Here is a 22,500-nt window from a genome sequence, read left to right as displayed (position 1 = left end):
TTTCTGAGCTAATATATCATTTTGGTCATTCTCCTCTGTACTTATTCTAGTGAACTGATGTCCATTCTATAAGCGGAGACCAAAACTCTACCGCATAATCAAGGATAGATCTATCTAACGCTAGATAGAGTTTGATAATTACCTCTGCACTTCTATTCGTAACCGTACTAGCAATGAAACCTAATGCTCTGTTGTCTTTATTACTGGCGCTAATGCACCGTTTCCTGGATTTAAGGTCAGGACTCACTAGAACTCCCAAGTCTCTCTAGCATTCAGTTTCCTTTAAAAACGTGTTATCTAAGCTATATCTGTTTTCAGGGTTGTATAAATCTACGGTTAACACGCTGCATCTTAAGATATTATCCATTTGTCATTTCACCGACATTGTGAACAATTAGTTAAGATCATCCTGCAGAATCTCGGTGTCTTCTCTTGACCTAATTAGGCGTCTTATTTTAGCGTCATCCACAAACTTACTAACATCACTATTAACCCCCATTGTCCAAGTCGTTTATATACATAATGAACAATAAGGGACCCAAAACCGAGCCATGGGGAAGTCCACTAGAAACAATCCCCCATTTGAATTTTACACCATTTATGTTGACCCGCTGTTTTCTGTCACGGATTCAAGCTCTATTTCATTCTAACACTTTTCCTCCTATGTCATGGGCTATGACTTTATCTAGTAGTTTCTGGCGGGGCACCTTGTCGAATGCTTTGCTAAAGTCAAGGCAAATAACGTCGTAACTATCATTGTTATCTAAAGCCTTATATACGTTAGTGTAAAAAGATTGAAGATTAGTCAAACATGACATACACTTGGAGAAAAATCATACTGTGAGTCACGAACCAAATTATGTCTCTCGATGTCTCTAAGTCTATTAACTAATATTGATTTAAGCATTTTACCTATTAGTGATGTCAAACTGATTGGCCTGTAGTTGCATATACACGATTTATCCCTCTTTTTGAAAACAGGGACAACGTTTGCCTGCCCCCCAAGCAATGGGCACAAAAACAGTGTCTGCCGACTTATTAGATATTTTCATTAACTGGTTACAGATTTCAAATATGCCCTATTAAAGCATTCTTGGAAAAAAAATCGCCTGAACCCGGGGATTTTGTAACTTTAAGTCTATCAATCTGTTAGACTACTTCTACCTTACTAATGCTGATATTACTCGTTTTTTCTTCCGATTCTATCATGAAATTTTCAGTGTTTTTAATTGGGCTTCTTCTTTCCATATTTTTTGTTCTGTAGAGATGAAAGAAACCCTTTGGGGTTGGATCTAGCTTGTCTGGCAACCTTAATTCCATAGTTGCGTTTCGCTGTGCGCGTGTTTTTATTAACCAGTCTAGCCATATCCTTATATCTATTCAGATCTTAGGTGTGTTTTCTCGTTGTTGTTGTTTTTTTTCGTAAAGTCCTCTTTTCATTCCAATCTCATATTTCAACCTATCCGTCATCCATTTGTGCATTTAGAATTAAAGCTGTTAGGTATATTTCATCCAAAACGCTGACCGGTCTGTTGACCTCGTGCTTGTAAGTGGCTTGACCCAAGGTACGCATATTACCCTCCGTGACCCGACTCCTAGCCGTGGTAATGCTGTCGGACTGACCGTGTATTTTATTCCGTCACAGACCCCTGGGTCGCTCTCGTAAATGACTAAATATCTTAAATACCTTCTCATCTCATCAAAATTGGCTCTCCTGAAGTCCGGTGCTAGAACGTTATTCGTGCTATTCAATTCTTTCCAAATGATATTAAATCTTATTTCTTGATGATCACTAGAGCCTAGACTATCTCCCACTTTACGTTTCTCCTTACGTGCTCATTATTAGTTAAAAGTAAGTCCAGAGTATTCTATCCCTTCGAAGGATCGGTAATCATTTGTCTTAGGAAATTATCTTGTACCACAATTAAGAAAGGAGAACTTCGCACCTTATTAGACCAGTTATTGAATCATATGAAAAGAAAAATAACAATGGCGCAGGAAGAAGTGGCGGCCAATTGGCTGACAGCACTACCAATTATGGCAAAGGGATTCACAATAAACAAAAGATAATTCACGGATGTCATTGATATAAGGTATGGATGGCCATTAGAAAGGCTGCCCAAGAGATATTCCTGTGGTACAAAGTTTGATCCAAATCATGCGATGATATGCAAGCAGGGGGATATTTATCTGCATAAGGCATGTCGAGATAAGGGATCTCGCTTTCGAAACGGTTCGGGAGGTATGCAACGGTGTGACCATCAGACCATCGCTACTATTCCTAGTAGTGGAGAACTTTAGGCATCTCCCTTCCAACACATCAGATGAAGCACGAGTGGATGTTAGCGCAAGAGGTTTCTGGACACGAGGAGAATTGGCCTTGTTTGACATACGAATATTCGATCCAATGGCCCCCCTGTTACAATAACCTAACTATTAAGTCGTCCCACTCCCAAAATGAGAATGAGAAAATCAGGATGTACGAGAAGTGATATATAGAATGTGAACCAAGGCTCACTCACAACGATAACATTTACTACTTCAGGGAGGATGGGTCCAAGGGCAAAGGCATTCTACGCTCGTCTAGCAACATTTATGGCAGAGGAGAAACAACAACCAAATAGCAGCATTGTTTCGTGTATGAAATGTAGACTATCATTCTCATTCTTAAGATCAGCTCTTTTATACATAAGAGATACCCTAGGCCCCATCCCCTAAATCAGCACACATACAATACCTTTATTTTAAGCAGTCTGTAGTAGAAAGTATGACTAATGAACTTCTTTATTAGGTTTCATTAAAGTGAAATAATACAAAATATAAAAGGGTTGTCGACGACAGTCATTGGCAACAGAGGGGCCAATGAACTGTGTAGGAGACGGATCCTAACTGCCTTCGCCACACAGTTTCAAGAAGATGGAGGCAATAAAAAGTAGTAGTAGTAGAAGTAGTAGTAGTAGTAGTAGTAGTAGTAGTAGTAGTAGTAGTAGTAGTAGTAGTAGTAGTAGTAGTAGTAGTAGTAGTAGTAGTAGTAGTAGTGGTAGTAGTAGTAGTAGTAGTAGTAGTAGTAGTAGTAGTAGTAGTAGTAGTAGTAGTAGTAGTAGTAGTGGTAGTAGTAGTAGTAGTAGTAGTAGTAGTAGTAGTAGTAGTAGTAGTAGTAGTAGTAGTAGTAGTAGTAGTAGTAGTAGTAGTGGTAGTAGTAGTAATAGTAGTAGTAGTAGTAGTAGTAGTAGTAGTAGTAGTAGTAGTAGTAGTAGTAGTAGTAGTAGTAGTAGTAGTAGTAGTAGCAGCAGCAGCAGCAGCAGCAGCAGCAGCAGCAGCAGCAGTAGTAGTAGTAGTAGTAGTAGTAGTAGTAGTAGTAGTAGTAGTAGTAGTAGTAGTAGTAGTAGTAGTAGTAGTAGTAGTAGTAGTAGTAGTAGTAGCAGTAGTAGTAGTAGTAGTAGTAGTAGTAGTAGTAGTAGTAGTAGTAGTAGTAGTAGTAGTAGTAGTAGTAGTAGTAGTAGTAGTAGTAGTGTGGAACTCTAACACGCTACCTAGAATTTTCGAAGTTATGCACGATTATTATTGCAGTACCACTGTATGTAATGTAATTAAATGATGAGATCAAAAACCATTGTGACAACACAAGATGTGTTGACATGAACTAAATAATCTCTGAATGAGCGTGAAAAACAGTAAATGTGTTTGATGGTTGTATATCTGAAGGATCCTCGTATGGGGTAGTGGCTGCATATTTCATAAATTGAACTTTTTGTCCCCAATGGTGAAACCTTACGTTATTGTTGACACATTAGTAATATTTTGCCTGACAGAGGGTTAGATCGATCTATATCTCTTCAGACCAATCTTACACCACCTGTTCCCCCACCTTTAATCAATTTGAAAGGGCACAATTGTAGATTCTAGGTTGAAGTTTTTCGAATTTCAATAAAATCGCCTGGTGATAACTATTTTGAATAAACAAAATTATATACAAACCTTCACTAGGTTGATAAAGATTAGTTTTAAGAGCAAGTCAGCTAGGGTGCTCGAACTTTTCTCAACCAAATAACTGCTCGACGGAAAACTGTATACATGAACAAGACCATATTTGCCTTTAGCAACGAATAAATAATTTTCTTTCAGGGAACGTTTGATCAAATATGAATGAAAAATAAGTTTAGTTCGAAGGTATATGTATATATACACGAAAAGCAGGAAACACCCTTTCAATAAGCGCAAGCACAAGTATGTGGCACAACGTCGTCTGCTGAATTAAAAAAATATGTTCTTCTAAGTTTTTCACCTTGTAACTAACGCTATATATTTTTAACGTTTGCTTCTTTGGCACAGAGAAAAATGTTCATCATTATTCGTCCAAACGCATTTTAGTCATGCATGCCTAAAGTCGAAAGAATAATAATGATAGGATAACATTCAGTACCATCTCCTTAGAGCTTATAAATTAGATGATATAAATTCTTCCTTTGCTCATCTCTTTTTTCAATCTCTGGTATAATCTTCGCTGTTTAGTCTCTATTGCTTATTAGAGGCACAATTTTGTTCGGATTATCTGTGACAAAGTTACTCAATCTGATCAAGTATCAGACGTAAAGAGAAGCGTAAACTTTTGTTCATTCTTGACATTTGAAAACCTTATGACTTATTTTAACTCCCGATGGGTGATTTAATTTTTCTGAGGGGAACATTGTACCACAGCGGTAGAGTAAAATCGATACTTAATTTCTATTAGTTATTAATTTCCCTGTTTTACGAGTACAATAGTTATTTTAACTGACACCATATCACCCGATGGGTGATTCAATTTAACTAAGGGGAACATTGTACCACAGCGGTAGATCAAAATTGATATTTAATTTCTATCAGTTAATGATTTCCCTGTTTTACGAGTACAATAGTTATTCTAACTGACACCATATCACTTCATCTAGTTGAGTGAGTCCCTTCTTCATCTTCCACCGCCGGCCCCCACTGTCGAATAATAGGATGATTTGAATGGCGACACTTATGCAATACTGTATGATAATGATATCTATTACCCTTTACCATGCCATATGATCCCACAGTTCCATACAGGTGTATCGATAGAAATCAGACGGAGGTTTTTTATTTCAAACCACAAGCAGCCAAACTGTTTAGGCTAGTCTCTACCTTACTTCTTTCAGCTTTCCCCAGTAAAGGTAACCACAGCAAACCTGATTTCTCCACTTCATCTAATCTCTTTTGCAACTTTTATCCTTCAGACTATCTTCACATCTTTCTTCACCAAATCCATTAATTGGCTGTTAGGTTTTCTCTTCCTGCCTGGTGGCTTAATCATGTGGAAGAAATCATCTTACTCTCAAACAAAAGATTCGTTGAAATCATCTCGGTCAACTCCACCTCCGAGACAGCAAACTAGATCTTATAATAGCTAATGCATGTCGAACATCTCTCTCTCTCTCTCTCTCTCTCTCTCTCTCTCTCACTCTCTCTCTCTCTCTCTCTCTCTCTCTCTCTCTCTCTCTCTCTCTCTCTCTCTCTCTCTCTCTCTCTCTCTCTCTCTCTCTCTCTCTCTCTCTCTCTCTCTCTCTCTCTCTCTCACACACACACACACACACACACAACAAGCATATCACATCCCCCTTAAGGATGTTATTCTATTTGACGATAAAGATTTATTTCGATCTTAAATATATACATTTCTGTATGTTTATGCCAATGTTTTCAAACACCCTTGAAAAGGTCATCCCATGACCAAAGATAACCATGTTAATGTTAATAATTTTCAAATTTGTCACTGTGCTGAGGATGTTAAACGCTTGTTTGACCTCTCTTTTCATCCCAGCTGTCTCCCCTCCCCCTTTCCGAAGTATTTCGACTCCCAATTTTTACCATTTCCCTCGTTTGACCTTTCCCCTCTCCCATAATTTATCTTCTGTGAGGGCAATATACGTCTTTCTACACGGAGAACTTAAAACGAGAGAGGGGGAAGAGTTAGAGTGGGATAAAGGTGAGAGAGGGAGAGAGAGGGGAGAGAGAGAGAGAGAGAGAGAGAGAGAGAGAGAGAGAGAGAGAGAGAGAGAGAGAGAGAGAGAGAGAGAGAGAGAGAGAGAGAGAGAGAGAGAGAATTCCTTCAAAGCTTAAGAGTTAAGCTAGTAAGGTATTTTTGTGGCCTCTGGTTTAGCTAATATCTGAGGGGTTTATTCAGTGTCTCTTCGTCCACGTCTAGATGGGGTCGTCTATAGGTCATATCCTTTAACCGCTTTGATATGGTCATGCATCCCATCAGTGTTATTCTGACTAACGCCAGGCGATGTTATTCAGCATAGTGAACATCATCACACCCAATAGATTAAACTAACTTAAAGAACAGGAGACACACCCACAGCTGAATGAAATTGTCCGACATTTCTGTTCTTCGTTTATTACAAGCAACATGGGAGAGGTAAAGTTTATAGAAAATTTGTGGACCATGTATCTTGAATCTAATTTCTATAACACTGTGCCGGTCATTACTGATTTTGCTCCAATAAAAGCCTGACCATCTTATTCATCTGATGGATAGACTCAAAACAAAATAGGTAACGAAAGTTTGGTCGACCAAGGATACAACCACAAAATATTTTTATACCTCATTGTCTGGAGACAATGAGGTATGAACACTAGGCATAGTCTGGTAGCCCAGCAACTGGTATGAACACCAGGCATAGTATGGTAGCCTCGCAACTGGTATGAACACCAGGCATAGTATAGTAGCCCAACAACTACAGCTGCTAACTTCATACAAAAACCCCACCACCCCAGTTTTGCTGACAACTGACTTCCATATTTGCAACACATGGTAAGTTAGGTCGGGTCTATACTGAGGGCATTTTAAGATATGAACATTGTCAGTATAGCATTCATGAGCCACGTCTTATCTCCACAGAAGCAATAGTTACCTTATTTACTCTAGGTATTTTTAGATACCCATCTACTACCACACTAAAACTGCAAGTATATATTAAACTTGACACTTCAAACTTTCAAAAGGACTACATTTAGGTACTGGCAATCAGTTGCACCAATTAACCTCAAGTTCCTTTATCCTTGTTCATTTAACACGCATGTATTCTCCTTTTCATCCCCTTTATTTTTTCAGTGTGGGATTTCGAGTCCCGTTTTTCTCCTTTTCGAACACTTCAAGCGCAGGATAAAGATGATAGCTTTGGCCGTAATTAAGTGCCTCCTAGTGTTTGTTCCTCACTTATATACCCTCCAATAATTCCATTATTTTTTCCTCTGGGAGTAGGTTTTTAGTATTCTAATGTAGAAAATAGGTTGACACCAGCAAAATGGCTAAGTTTATTAATTATTGATTTTAATTATATGAGTGCATAATATATGCACTCTTCTTTATGCACCCCTAATCTACATGGGGAACAAACGGTAACTTTTGTACTCTGTTTTAGAAGCTGATTAATCATATGCACAATCATCCTTTTTCCTAACAACAATCTATCCGAGCCGTAAACTAATAGGCAAACTTTACTTGATAAGTTAATTCCCAACTTCTTACCAAAGTTAGGTACTCGAATGCAGGAAAAGCATTATATCTCCCCAGGAGTAATTCAACAGGTCTTAAGCTAAGATAATTTCAAAGTATATCGTAATAACTGTTGCCTCAAATTTAACTGACTGGAGACCTTTAGCCCCACATCAGCTGACAACGATCCTCGGACCCAACCTCAGATTTTTCTGGAAAGTGACGTTGGATTACTGTCTGTAAATGTACTAGTGTAATGTTGTTTTTATGTCAAAGGTTGATAATAGTAGTTAGGGAGTTCCATCAGATCTCCATATTAATAAAAAAATATATAGGTGATAATTTATTTGCCATTTTCGTCACACTTACAAAAAAATAGTATAAATTCTGTTTACATTTCGAGAAATCAATAATTAAAATTCAGAAGATACGCTAAATAAAAAGCAATATTCAAAAATACATAATGAAGCACAGCAAAAACAAACTAGAACACAACAGATTATAAGAGTAAATTACTATTATGGTCACATATAGTTAAACAGTTTGATATTGCGTAGTACGAACGAATTTGGACTTTTGTGATGATTTTTTTTTTTTTTTTTTTTTTTTTTTTTTTTTTTTTTTTTTAGATATTGGGCCCTGTCTGTTGACCAAGTGTCAGACTCTCGTTTGTTGACAAGTTTTGAAGATGATTGTCGTTCTTGTCCTCGTATAACCACCATTTCCAATTACTCGTCGTTGGTCGCCCTTTTATTTTCTTTATGGTATCTGTTGAAATAAATAATTCTACGAACGTATATATTCTTACTAACTATCATTTTCCCTTCAACTTGGAATGAGCTCTTCCTAGAAAACAATGTTTTGAGTTCACTTTAGTATTGTGAGTACATAATTAGAAGACAGTTAATACATTATGATTGCATGCATGCTTCTATGATATTAGATTAGATCTAAGCACTCCAATAATACATGAGACACTTGCATGGGTAAGATCTTCTTTCACTGCGATGTAACATTATCTCCTCCATAGATATATCCAGGCTCCGAACCCTTACATGACTATTCTTCCCTTCACTGGGCATATTAATGTGAACCCCAAATAAGTCCCCTCAGTTGAATGCATCAGACGTCATTGGGCTTTAGCTGTTACCATTATAGATTTCTAACTAAAATAATTAGATCAACTCCTTTTTCTGGAGTGACGTAGTTCACAGATTTTTTATCATTATCATCATATTTCTTTGAGGGAGCGGCTAAAAGTAGTAATTGACCGATAGATACCTAATTCAGGCCAAAGTATGCTCTCTTTGAAATTTTTCCATAGAGTAAGTCTTTTGCTTCAAGTGTTAACATAGCCAGTATATTTATAAACATAAAGATCCCCTAATCTTATCTTAATGTATCCTATTGTATTCTACAATACATGATACAATCATGTGATTCCTATAATGTTTTGATGTCGTTCGTGCTTATTCGTCCAATTACAACATATCATCCGTCCATATATGCTTTTTCTGCTATGAGAATATTTCGTTTATCTCCATCGGTAAACAAAATATATAACACATTGTTTGAAGATGGAATCTGCCTCATGTTTTCGTAAAACGAACACCATCTGAATAGAGGACACTAACTGTACAAATTTTTGCTCGCCGAAGTTTTTTTCAAGAGGGTGATGGATAGAAGGGTGGTAGATAGGGCGTTAATGGGCTACATAGTGGAAATCAGGAGAATAGTTGAAAGAGTTAAGTATGTACATATTTTAAAGGGGAGAGTAGAGGAATATCAGATTTTTTTTGTGGAAGGTAATTTGAGAGTGGAGGATATATGGAGGAGGAAAAGGACAGAAAGTAGGGAGGTGCTTAGAGTAAACTACTTAAATGAGAAAGAAAAGGAAAAGGAGTACAAAAAGAAGCTGGGAGAGGAGTGGGATGGAGCGACGGATATAATAGAACTAGAAGTGGAGAAGGAATGGAGATGGTTCAAGGAGGGGGTCACGGGAGGAAATAGAAGGAAGGGTAATGAGTGGTGGGATGGGGATACAAAGCAGGTGGTATAAGAGGAGAAGCGAGAATTCACAGATTGGTCACAAAATAGGACGAGAGAATCATATGAGAGGTAAAAAGAAGAAAAAAGAGAAGTAAAACATAAGATAAAGTAAGCAAAGAGAAGAGCAGATGTGAAATGGGGCAAGAGAATAACAGAATTTTTTCAATGTAATAAGGAGAGGAAGAGGAGGCGAATCAAGTAGAAAAAAAAGATAAAAGATGCAGATAGAGAGATGATAATGAAAGAGACGGCAGTGAGAGGAAGATGGGCAGAATATTCTAGGAAGTTGCTAAATGTGAAAGAGGATAGGGAAGAAAAGGTAGTTGCAATGGTATGCGCTAAGAAAATAACAGGGATGAGTGAGAAAAATGGAGGAGAAATAAGGAAAGATCAGATGAAGGCAGTTGTTAAGATTATGAGAGTATGTAATACACCTGGATTGAGTGGGTGTCATGCAGAATGTCTAAAAAAGAAGACACAGTGATGGTGGACTGGCTGATGCGGTTATTTAATGTTGGCTTAAGAGAGGGTAGAGTGCCGGAGAACTGGAGGAGATCCTGTCTATTTCCACTTTGTTAAGGAAAAGGGGACAATTATGAGTGTAGTAATTTCAAAGGGACCAAATTGTTAAGCGTAGTTGGGAAGGCTCATGGGAGAGTTTTGGTTGCGAGGAATAGGAGAGGAACAGAGGGAGCAGTTGGTGAGGAACAATGTGGGTTTAGGACAGGTAGGGGTTGCGTAGATCATATTTTTGTGGTAAAACAGGTATGTGAAAAATCTGTATGAAGAGGTAAGGATGTTTTTGGGCCTTTATGAACTTGGAAAAGGTTTATTACTGGGTAGGCAGGAAGGCACTTTGGGAGATATTCCAGATATATGGAATAGTAGCAAAGCTGTTGAGATCAGTAAAGAGTTTTTACGAGAGTAGTAGAGCCTGTGTTGGAATTAGAAATTGAGAGAGTAAATGGTTTGAGGTAAAGGTGTGACTTCGTCAAGGATGCATCATATCTCTTTGGCTACTCAATTTATACATGGATGAGGTGGTGCGAGAGGTAAACGAAAGGGTAATGGGTCGGGGATTGGTGATGGTTAAAGAAAATGGAGAAAGGTGGGGAATAAGACAGTTGCGCTTACTGACGACACTGCGCTTGTGGCAGGATCAGAGGACGGATTGAGCAAGTTAGTAACAGAGTTTGGGAAAGTATACGAATGAAGAAAGTTGAAGGTAGATATGGGTAAAAATAAGGTGATAAGATGTACAAGGGGACAAAGTGACAGCCGAATGGAAGTGAGTATTAAGGGAGAGCGACTGGAGGATTTGGACAGTTACCTGGGTGTAAATGTTGTAGGAAAGGGAGGGGTGGAGGTGGAGGTAGAATGTAGATTGAGAGAAGCAAGTAAATTCCTTGGTGGATTAAAAAGTGTAATGAAAAATAGGCATTTGGGAATGGATGCTAATAGGAGATTGTATGAAGGAGTGATTGTGCCGACATCACCGCACGGGGCAGAAACATGGAACATAAGAGAGGAAGAAAGGCGTTTGAATGTGTTTGAGATGAGGTGCCTGAGAAGTATGATAGGGGTTACTAGGCTGGAAAGGGTGAGAAACGAGGAGGTGAGGAGGAGAACGAGGGTGGAAAGGGAGTTGGACGATAAGGTTGATGAAAGTAATGGGATGGTTTGGACACATGAAAAGATTGTGTGAAGAAAGTTTAGTAAAAGAGGTGTGGAAGGCAGAGGTAGAAGAAGTGAACATGAGGGGGCGACCAAAGATGGGATAGATGGATGGAGTAAAAGGGGAATTGGAAAAGAAAGGAATGTTTGTTGGGGAAGGACGGGAAAAGACAGAAAATAAGAGTGATAGGGGGGGGGGGGCTGAAGGAGTATGTGTGAAAAATAATTTGACGCAGCCCAAAGGGATTTCTCTTTTTCTGTATGAGGGGATAGAGAGGGGGTCGCCGATTAAATGAAACGGCCTTGCTGTGCATGTGATATGTCTTGCAACACTGCTTCTGACCCAGGGCAGTAGGCGAGATGCAGGGATGACCCGTCATTCAGGAGGAGCCAAGATAATAGGTAGGTGGGGAGGGGGGTAAATGGGAGTGGAGTATGTCGAGATGGAATAGATTGGGAGTAGATTTTATGTCTTTATTTTTTGACTACCTTCCTTGTGAGGTGAAAAAAGCCTTGTATGTATGTATGTAGTAAAGCTCCAAAGAACGAAACGTTGTAGAGCTAATAAAAGCTTCTTACTCAAATTATGTTTATTTTGAAAAATTGTGTTATGTGTTAATTAACTAATTCCTTACCAAGTATCACACTGGACTTCACCACCGCCGACAGTTGTGAGTTCGTTTGATTAAAAACGACTTTGGTTACAATATTCTTTTTTTTTTCAAATCTCTAAATATCAAATTATCTTTCCGTCACATATAGCAAAGCTGAATGATGAACTAAGAAAAATGTAAACCTATATAAAATGACATATTGTTGAAATGTTTGTAGTGAAGTCTAGATTTCTGTAAGCAAAGTTATATTCCAGTTATTCAAATGGAGGTTGGAATTAGGAAATGGGAGGGAAAATAGCCCAGTGTGATAACCTCTTTACCAGGTATAATTTTCAATTCTGTCAACGTTGCTATCAAGTTGTGTTAGCCAGTTCTGTTGTGTCCCTTTGGTACCAAACGGGTTGAATATCATAAGTCCCTTCGTCATTCCTCTTTCAATTACTTTGTCAATACCGGTAAAGCGAGGACAAGAACATATTCGTTCCTTTCCCTCTCATGACACGCGTCTCTTTCATTCATTCATTCCAACTTGAACCATGCAAGGACGGCACCTCATTTAATTTCCAGCGATATCTCCACTTCATCCCCACTGCATCCCTCACATTGAACAGTTCATTTCCTTATTTTGTGTATTCCTGTCTACCTCTACGTCACATCATACACATTTTCACCTTTCCGCCCATTCCCTTTACCTACAAAATCATAGTTTAAGTTTTAGACTATATGCTTTTTTATGTCTTATAGATTTGTCTTACATAAACAGATACATTTCATTGCTGAAATAGTACTAATGTAACAACGCTAAGTAGTTAAATTTGTACAGTTAGGTATGAGATGAAATAAATATTTTGACGTTGGCTATACATTTTCTGTCTTGATATTCATAACAGGCATTTTTTACCTAGCAACATGTATCAAATATAATTTTGTAAAAAAAAAAATTATCATCCTTTTTTAGTTTGCTGGAGCTAATAGTAATATTTCAAATAAAAATTACAGTGATTAAAAGCCCACGACACGTTTGTTCGGGATATTTCAGGCAGATATTACCTGTTGTTAGAGGAGGAGGGAAGAAGGATGAAATATCCAGCATAGGCAAGGATGTTTATTTCTGGAAACGTATCAATAAACTGAAACTGAAACGAAACGTCAGATTTAGGTCTGATGACCATAAAAATATACCGTCTGCTCGATCTCTCCTGGAGATCGGAAAAGGCACGTCTGGGCCGATACCCCTACCTGACGGCTTCGGGGGAAAATTATCTCGACAAAAGAATTACGAGATGCTGTATACGGGAGCACATTGGCGATCACAAATACTTTGAAGGAAGAACGATTGTTGCTCCAATGAAAGATGACGTGGATGAAATCAACGCACAGGTGCAAAACACGCTCCCTGGAAAACCACGCGTTTATTATAGCGTCTGTAAACCAAATGAAGAAGAGGAATTAGAGGTTCAGATATGGATACTCATAGATATGAATCCTCCATCTGTTCCTCTCAATAAGTCGGCATTGAAAGAATCGGTAGTCGTTAGGATTATGTGTAACCTGAAGCCTCCAAAGTTATGACGTGTTGAGAAAGTACATAATAGTTGGTTAGAATATTGGGAGGAGCTTATAGTGGACAGCAGGTTCTAATACCCCAGATCAAGTTAGTGACCTCAGACACCGCTATCAGGTTTTCCAGGTTTCAGTTTCCTGTGAAATTGAGTTTTGCTATATCAACAGATCTCAGGGTCGAACGCTTAGCACATGCGGGCTAATGTTGAACTAATCTAAGTGTTTCTCGCGCGGCCAACAATACGTTGCCTGTTCCAAAGTAACTAACTGGGATTCTCTGGTGATATTGTCACGAGTAGACAAAGATAGCGCATTTTTTTTTTTTTTACAACGTAGTCTACCAAGAAATGTATTTGAAGGATAACGATAACCAAACAGACGTACCGAAAAGCTATATAAACAAGGAAGGTGTCCTCGAGAAAACATTAGAAGAGATCGAGTTTGACTCGTGTGGTAACGAATTTGTTACTGTACCGAAGAATTGCTGGAACATAACCTCTCAAGATGCCGTTAACATGTTGTTGCCGGATTCAGCTGACTACATCGACAGAGAAATCGACAAAAGATATTTAAACAAAGACGACGAAGACTATGTTCCTAACAGAATAGTGGATGATTTGAAGGAAGAATTGAAAAAGGAGGAGGAAGAAATCAAAGAATTAAAGGCTGAAGCTAAGAAAAGAGAAGAGGAGGCAAGGCAGAGGGTAAAAAAGGTGAAGCAGAGGGAAACAGAACTTTTCACAATAATTCGTCAATTTAGCCCCAAGAGAACCATATCTGAATTGAAATGATATGAGTGTGAAAAAAGGTATGTGTATACGAAAAATATATGAAATAGGAACCCTTTTTGTATTTGTTATTATTTACATTTACATGCCATTTTCTAAGATGACAATGGAGGCGAGGAGACTAAGAACATAAGAAGAAGAACATAAGAACATAAGAAATAAAGGAGACTGCAAAAGACCATAAGGCCTACACTAGGCAGCTCCGTATCCATCACCACCTGTCGTCCCCATCCATAAAGTTGTCTAATCGTTTTTTAAAACAACTGATACTTTCAGCGCTTACTACGTGGTTACTAAGTTTATTCCATTCATCGACCACCCTATTTGTAAACCAATTTTTGCCTATTACCTTCTTAAATCTAAATTTGTCCAGTTTATACCCATTACTGCGAGTCCTGCCCTGTTGTTTTATTATGATGACCTTGTTTGCATCACCCTTGTTATAGCCTTTGATCCACTTGAACACTTCTATTAGATCACCCCGCACTCTGCGTCTTTCCAGAGAGTGTAATAAGGCAAATTTCCGAGTCCTTGTATCATTTTGGTCATTCTTCTCTGTACTGATTCTAGTGAATTTATGTCCATTTTGTAGGACGGAGACCAAAACTGTACCGCATAGTCCAGGATGGGTCTAACTATTGCTAGATAGAGTTTGATAATTACCTCTGCACTTCTATTTGTTACCGTCCTAGCAATGAAGCCTAATGTACTGTTTGCTTTATTTCTGGCGCTAATGCACTGCTTCCTGGTTTTAAGGTCCCACCAGAACTATTTTTCTAAAAACGTGTCATCTAAGTTGTATCTAGTCAAGTTTTTTATAGAAACCAACTGAGAGAACAAGTAAGCTTTAGGAGAGGATATTCGGTTCTAGACCATTTGCAGGTAATAAGCCAACTAATCGAGAAAACGACAGAATACAATATACCTCTGTGTTTAGCTTTTGTAAATTACGAGAAGACCTTTGACTCGGTAGAACAAATAGCAGTACTAAACTCGCTATGCAAGCAGGGTACAAACGAACAGTTGGTGAGAGTTTTAGAAAAGATTTATGCGAAAGGTACCGTTATAATTCGACTACATAAAGATACAGAAAAGATCAAGACCGAGAAAGGAGTACGGCAAGGCGATACAATTTCACCCAAACTATTTACAGCTTTCTTGGAAGATATTTTTCGGAAGATTGAGTTAGGAAAAGAAAGGTTTAGAAATTAATGGCGAGTATGTGAACCACCTAAGATTTGCGGATGACATTATTCTTATTTCAGAAAAAGTAGAAGACTTGCAAGATATGCTGAGTGAGCTAAACAAGGAAAATCTCAAAATGGATTTGATAATAAGTAAATATATATATATATTATATATATATATATATATATATATATATATATATATATATATACATCATTGTTAACATTTGTTTATAAAATAAAACTGTGACTTTTCATGCTGTCTATATTCTGTTTTTCATTTATTTTACTTCCATCTTATAATACTAAATAATATCTCATACTAGTTTGTCTACCATCGTTTTTCTTTGCTTTGTACGTTTGTGTATTTTTCTTTGTAAGCTTATTCATATGATAAAAAGAATAATTATAGACAAAAATATCTTAGCCTTTTGTATGTGTGGCTTTAATCCTCCTTAGTGTGAAATGTGTTGATCCACTTCCGGGTACTCTTGAATGCCACTTGCTATTAATTTTAGAACACACGGAGAAAATATGACCTCCTCACAAATAACTCGATGCATTTTGAAATAAAATTCTTATATTGTACAAACCTTCCTTTACAATGATGTACACTTCAGATTTTATTTACGTTTTCATTCAGCTCATGAAACTTGACCCAAAATTGGGATATAAGTATGATTCTATCACATTTATTTTCCACCATCATACAAGCTTTTTATTACGAATAATGACAGGTAAAATCACTGTAGCAAAATGTTTCAACTGTACCACTTCATCATAGGCAATTCTACTCAAACGCTTGATCGCATGTGTTACAACGTATCTGATCTGGTAGAGATGTATGGAAGGGTAGGAATGGGCCTGTGTCTGCTCGCGTCCCATTGGAATCTCACGATTTCTACGTGTTCATTACGAGCTTCCCTCTCAGATCCAATTCCCATAATTAGGGAATGACAGGCTAAGGTGATTTCCGACCGGGAATGTATCGATCGAGCGAACTCTGCGTGGGCCAATGGTTAAGAATTTGGCCCTGCTAGCTTATTTCCTTCGCCATCTGTTTACATATAACAGGGCAACTGGAAAAAGCACACTCACAGAAACCCCTCCACACACACACACACATACACATACACATACACACACACACACACACACACACACACACACACACACACACACACACACACACACACACACACACACACACACACACACACACACACACACAGTATCTCAAGAAATGAAACAGAATCGTAAACCTTCTACGAAGAGGCCAGAAAAAGGGTAAAGTTGCTATTTTCTTTCATAATTAGCTTGGTGTGTTTAAGGAAGGAAGTCAGTTCCCATACCGCACTAGCTGAAAAGGTTAGGAAAAAAAAAAAAAAAAAAACGAAAACGACTCGCTATATCGAAGGACATATAAAGACATTATAGAAATAAACTAACAACATTTTTGATAATGGGAAAAGACTTATATTATAAACAAAAAATAAGTAATAATCAGAGAAGTTCCAAATAAATAATGGAAAGTAGGTAATTCATTACTAGAAAAAATAAGTTCTGTGGATATGAGTAACATTGAATTAAATCTTCCTTACATGGACATTCCAAGTACATTTGATGTTTTTTTAAACAGCATATTATATGTTGGCACTACAAATCTTACAGGAATTATCTCAGAAATGCTTCAGAATTTTCAATATACAAGCTACTCACTGAGAGGTATAAAATTAAACGCATTTTAAATTCTTTTTAGACTAATACTTACATCTTTCAATAATAAGGTAGTATGATCAGCATAAACAGTAAAGTAAATTATAAATCTAGCATTAATTATATTGTTTATACATATTAAGGAAAGTATGGGTTCTTAAGATAGATCTTTGTGGTACACATTTGCTTATTTGTTTAACTGATGAATACTCTTTATTACAATAGACACTTTGTTTTCTATCTCTCAAATAGCTCTGAAATATTCTATGTGTGGCCCCTCTGATTTCTATATGACTTAATCTATAAAGCAAGATATTGTGATCTATGGTATGAAATACCTTAGATAGGTAATAAAAACGCCAACAGAAAAAATCAACTGTCTCACATTTTCTTTGGCAAGGCAAAGGAAAACAAAACCATGCCAGATTTTGCCTGAAAAATAATTCTACATATTCCTAACGATAAAAAGTAAAAAACGTATATGTATGTAAGGACGCATAAAAAGATATTAAGCAGCTTGCAATAATTGAGGAAGATTGAAAAGGTAATACTTTGCAGAAAATTACAGGAAAATGGGGTATAGTGACATCCGTATTTTCCACCAGTATTCCTCTTGTACGGGTTCTTTGGCTTTACAGGTCCCTAGTGTGCAGGTAAATATATATGCATTGGGTGGCTAATAGTACTCGGCGTATGAATAAATTAATATTTGTATAGTACTATAGAGACAAATAGTGCGTTCACTTCGAAGGCAAAATCAAGACTGCCTGCCTAGGCGGAAACTCAAATGAGTGAGCATAATATTTGGTTCTTACTACATGCATATTTACATAATACAAATAATATATACAATGATAATAGTGTACAATAGACAATAATAAGTGAACAATACTACAAGTACGTATGTGTAATATGCAGGAAAAGAACAATGCTATAAGTACACGTTACATTGCTCGGCCACCACCACTCGGTGACTCCACCGAGCAAATGAGAAAAATAAATGACCTAAGCAAGGCAAAATGGACAATATACAATCATGTTCCACACACACAACAGTGTTATGACAAAAGTGTGGGAAAGCAATTTGTACATTAGCACACCCTATGCATAAAAATAACATAATATACGAGATCAAACACTCCACACACATCACAATATATAGTAGATATACAAAAGTGTTGAGAAAAAATTTACATGAACATATATAATTACTTAACACAAGAAATATATAAATATACATACACAAAACAATACAACATATAAAGATACATACGAGCATAAGAACTGGCGCCAGTTAAAAAAGAGAAAAAAGGCAGCAATTGCAGGACGTCCAGGGCATAGCACTTAATAGCTCACCCAAAGTTACACATTATACAAATCAATACACTTAATAGATAAGCAAGATACAAAGTACAGATCTGGACAAGCATTAATAACAACATAACAATGCACATGTACAGTCATGAAGAAAAAGAACCCCTTGAACGGAGATTATAATTATGAGGGGTAGATACAGAAGGCATAGTTTGTACAGTGAGCCTTGGGGGAGGGCGGGTAAATGCAGCGATTGGCACTCTTACTACCTTATGCTTATCAACACGTAACATCTCGCTCAGTCCCTGGGAAGGATCAAAGACCCTGAACTTATTGGGACGCATTTTTTAAGTCACTAAAAAGGGACCTGCAAATCTATAATTGACTTTAGATCGGCGGTCGGGTATGTTTTTATATAAATGTAACCAATACTGACGTTATCAGGCTTAGCCCGGAGATGCTGGTGTTTCAACATCTTGGCTTTGGAGACATCAAGTTGATCACTTACAGAAATATAAATAATATGCAATGTATGCTATTGGAGTTGACTATTGTCCTCAATATTGTAGAGGAGACAAGCTGGACTATCAAGCACATCATAAGGGAGTCGTTTTTCTACTCCATAGATAACATAATGAGGCATCTTGCCCGTAGAGACATTAAGTGTAGCGTGTTATATCTCTAAGTGTAGTGTGAATATCTCTAACTGTAGCGTGTATATCTCTAAGTGTAGCGTCCATATCTCTTAGTGTAGCGTGTTATATGTCTACGTGTAGCGTGTTAAACGTAGGGCTACATAACCCCGAAAATAGATACAGCTTAGATAACACGTTTTTAGAGAAAACTAAGTGCGAGAGAGACTTGGGAGTTCTAGTGAGTCCCGACCTTAAAACCAGGAAACAGTGCATCAGTTCCAGAAATAAAGGTAGCAGAGCATTAGGTTTCATTGCTAGGACGATAACGAATAGAAGTGCAGAGGTAATTATTAAACTTTATCTAGCAATAGTTAGACCCATCCTTGACTATGCAGTACAGTTTTGGTCTCCGTCCTACAGAATGGACATCAATTCACTAGAATCAGTACAGAGAAGAATGACCAAAATGATACATGGACTCAGAAATTTGCCTTACGAAGAGAGGTTTAGGCACCTTACCTTACACTCTCTGGAAAGACGCAGAGTGCGGGGTGATCTAATAGAATTGATAAAGTGGATCAAAGGCTTTAACAAGGTGATGCAAACAAGTTCATCATATTAAAACAACAGGGCAGGTCTCGCAGTAATGGTTATAAATTGGAGAAATTTAGATTTAAAAGTGAAATAGGTAAGAACTGGTTTACTAATAGTATGGCTGACGAATGGAATTAACTTAGTAACCAAGTAGTAAGCACTGAAACTATCAGTTGTTTTAAGAAACAATTAGACAACTTTATGGATGGGGATGATAGGTGGTGATGGATACGGAGCTGCCCAGTGTAGGCCTTATGGTCTCTTGCAGTCTCCTTCATTCTTATGTTCTTGTGTGTGTGTGTGTGTGTGTGTGTGTGTGTGTGTGTGTGTGTGTGTGTGTGTGTGTGTGTGTGTGTGTGTGTGTGTGTGTGTGTGTGTGTGTGTGTGTGTGTGTGTGTGTGTGTGTGTGCGCGCATGTGCGTTTGTTTATGTGAGTGTGTGTGTCCAAGCATGCGCTCGTACATGTGTATATTTACCCAAGTGCGTATTTTTCTTGGGAGAATTCCTTCCTTATTTTCCTCTATTTAAATTGATTTCCACGGGAATATTTCAACCAAAGGAATTCGCCCCTTCCCTCTTCTACTCCTTACCATTGACCCCTGTGACTTCCTCCCCTGCCTTCCTCTCATCTTTCCTCTCTGTGGTTTATCTCCCACGCCAGACTTTCCACGCCCATTCTTTCACACTAAAGTCCCCCCACAGATTCATTTCACCCTTTACACTCACTCCTCTCTTTTGTTCTTTCTCACCCTCGCCCTCTTTTCTCTTTCTTTCCCTCTCTCTCTCCCTTCCCCCCCCCTCTCTCTCTCTCTCTCTCTCTCTCTCGCTTGCTATTATTCACTTCTTGCGCCATGAAGCACACTGATTGCTTTCAAGTGCTGTCATTCCACTTTTGTTTTTCTTTCTTTAATTTTCTATGTTTTTATTTCCAAAATTATATCATTTTGGGGCAATATTGTTCCTAAGGAAAGAAGCGCATAGGAACACCAATGAAATTGTAGTTCTTTCTTTCTCTCTGTCACACACACACACACACACACACACACACACACACACACACACACACACACACACACACACACACACACACACACACACACACACACACACACACACACACACACACACACTTATTCTTTGTATGCCAAGGAAAAAAATGTACTATCGAGCCTTTTTCTCCACGGCATACAAAGAAGAAGAATGTTAAAAAAATTCATAAAGAGAAATATCAAACCCACAAATCCCTATAAGAGAATAAACGTAGTAATATATTATAAAAGCTAGAAAACCAGCCATCTTTTACTAAGAAATAGTCCAAACATAAAGAAAGAGCCAACTCAATAATCGTATGTCACCTATAGGTTCACTTTCAAACGAGGAAACTGTGCAACCCTTCCAACCAGCTATGTCGGCATGACGACTATGAAGTTGAGCAGACGTCTCAGTTACCATCTTTCGTCTGTACCCCCCAAAACCAACTTACGTCAGAAACATAACGAGACAATTGCTCACAGAGAACACCGAGATCATCACCGCATGCCCAGACGCGCGCCGTCTCTCTATACTTGAAGCCTTAAATATTAAATAACTAGAACCTAATCTCAACACAGTCATCAGACCTGCAAGCATTACCAAGCATGAGAAGGAACACAGCCCCTGGTACCAGCCAATCCGCGACATGAAGAAATGAGACAGACGACGCAAGCACGCCTTAAATACCGACCAGATCCCCAAAAGCCAACATTTCGATCTTATGCACCATGAAGACAAGATTCACATCCACGACACTGAAAAAGAGTCAGTGTGACTCAAAATCGCGATATGACAGGCCTGACGAACTCCAACGGAGAAATCATCTCACATCTTGCAAGAGAGAACAAATTTATCATGCGTAATAAGGAGAATATCTTGAAAAAATACATGCTGAATTATCTATCACTTTTAATGAAACATATTTGAGAGAAAATCTCCTGACTATTTATACCCTTAATATATGTATATATATACATATACATATATATATATGTATATATATATATATGTATACATACATACATTTATATGTATATGTATATATATATACATGCATATATATATATATATATATATATATATATACATATACTTTGTAGTCCTACGTTTAACATGGTACACCTTGAAATATTGAAGTTCATTTACCATTTCACTATACACTGCCACAAGCTCCATTTCACAATCAAACATTACACTTTCACCACTTCCAATCTCTACGCTATGGAGGCATACATATTCTTCCTCGCTTCGTCATTCGCGAGAGATAGAGGCACTCCCTCAAGAGGAAGACACATACTCTCCTTACAAGGTTGACTTGACTCACGGCCGGGGGACACAGGAACGCGTGGAAAAGGAACTGCAGGTGTAGTGTCCACAACAGGTGGCGCCCTTACTGCGGCCATTGCAGGAAACTGGGCCACTCTACCGAGTCATGCTATTTTCGCCTACGTGGCCAGGCAAGCACGTCTTGCCAGGTCTGTGACGGCAAAGGTTGTGTGAGAAATAATGATACAGGTCATGTGAGAAGTGGTGGCCAGTCGGGTTTGTCTGAACATAGCCGCCAGCCAAAAATATTTCTCGCGCAGAAGGAAGTCTGCCCAAAGATAACTGCCGAGCATAGGAAACACGTGGAAACTGTCCACGTCGAGTTTTGCAGCGCTCATAGTGCTAGAGGCAGGTTGGCCATAGTGACAGTTCAGTTAATTTTGAAAATTGACTTCCTCGCTGCGCACAGGGTGACTTTAACATTCCGTCATTTAACATTCCAAGTTGAAGGCAAGAATATTCGATAACCCTACAGGGACGAGTACTCCAGAAACACCAATC

Source organism: Oratosquilla oratoria, chromosome 8 (assembly GCF_046742065.1).
Source record: "Oratosquilla oratoria isolate Oo_2021 chromosome 8, ASM4674206v1, whole genome shotgun sequence".
In the NCBI taxonomy this organism is placed as follows: Eukaryota; Metazoa; Arthropoda; class Malacostraca; order Stomatopoda; family Squillidae; genus Oratosquilla; species Oratosquilla oratoria.
Note: the sequence above shows the minus strand (reverse complement) of the source record.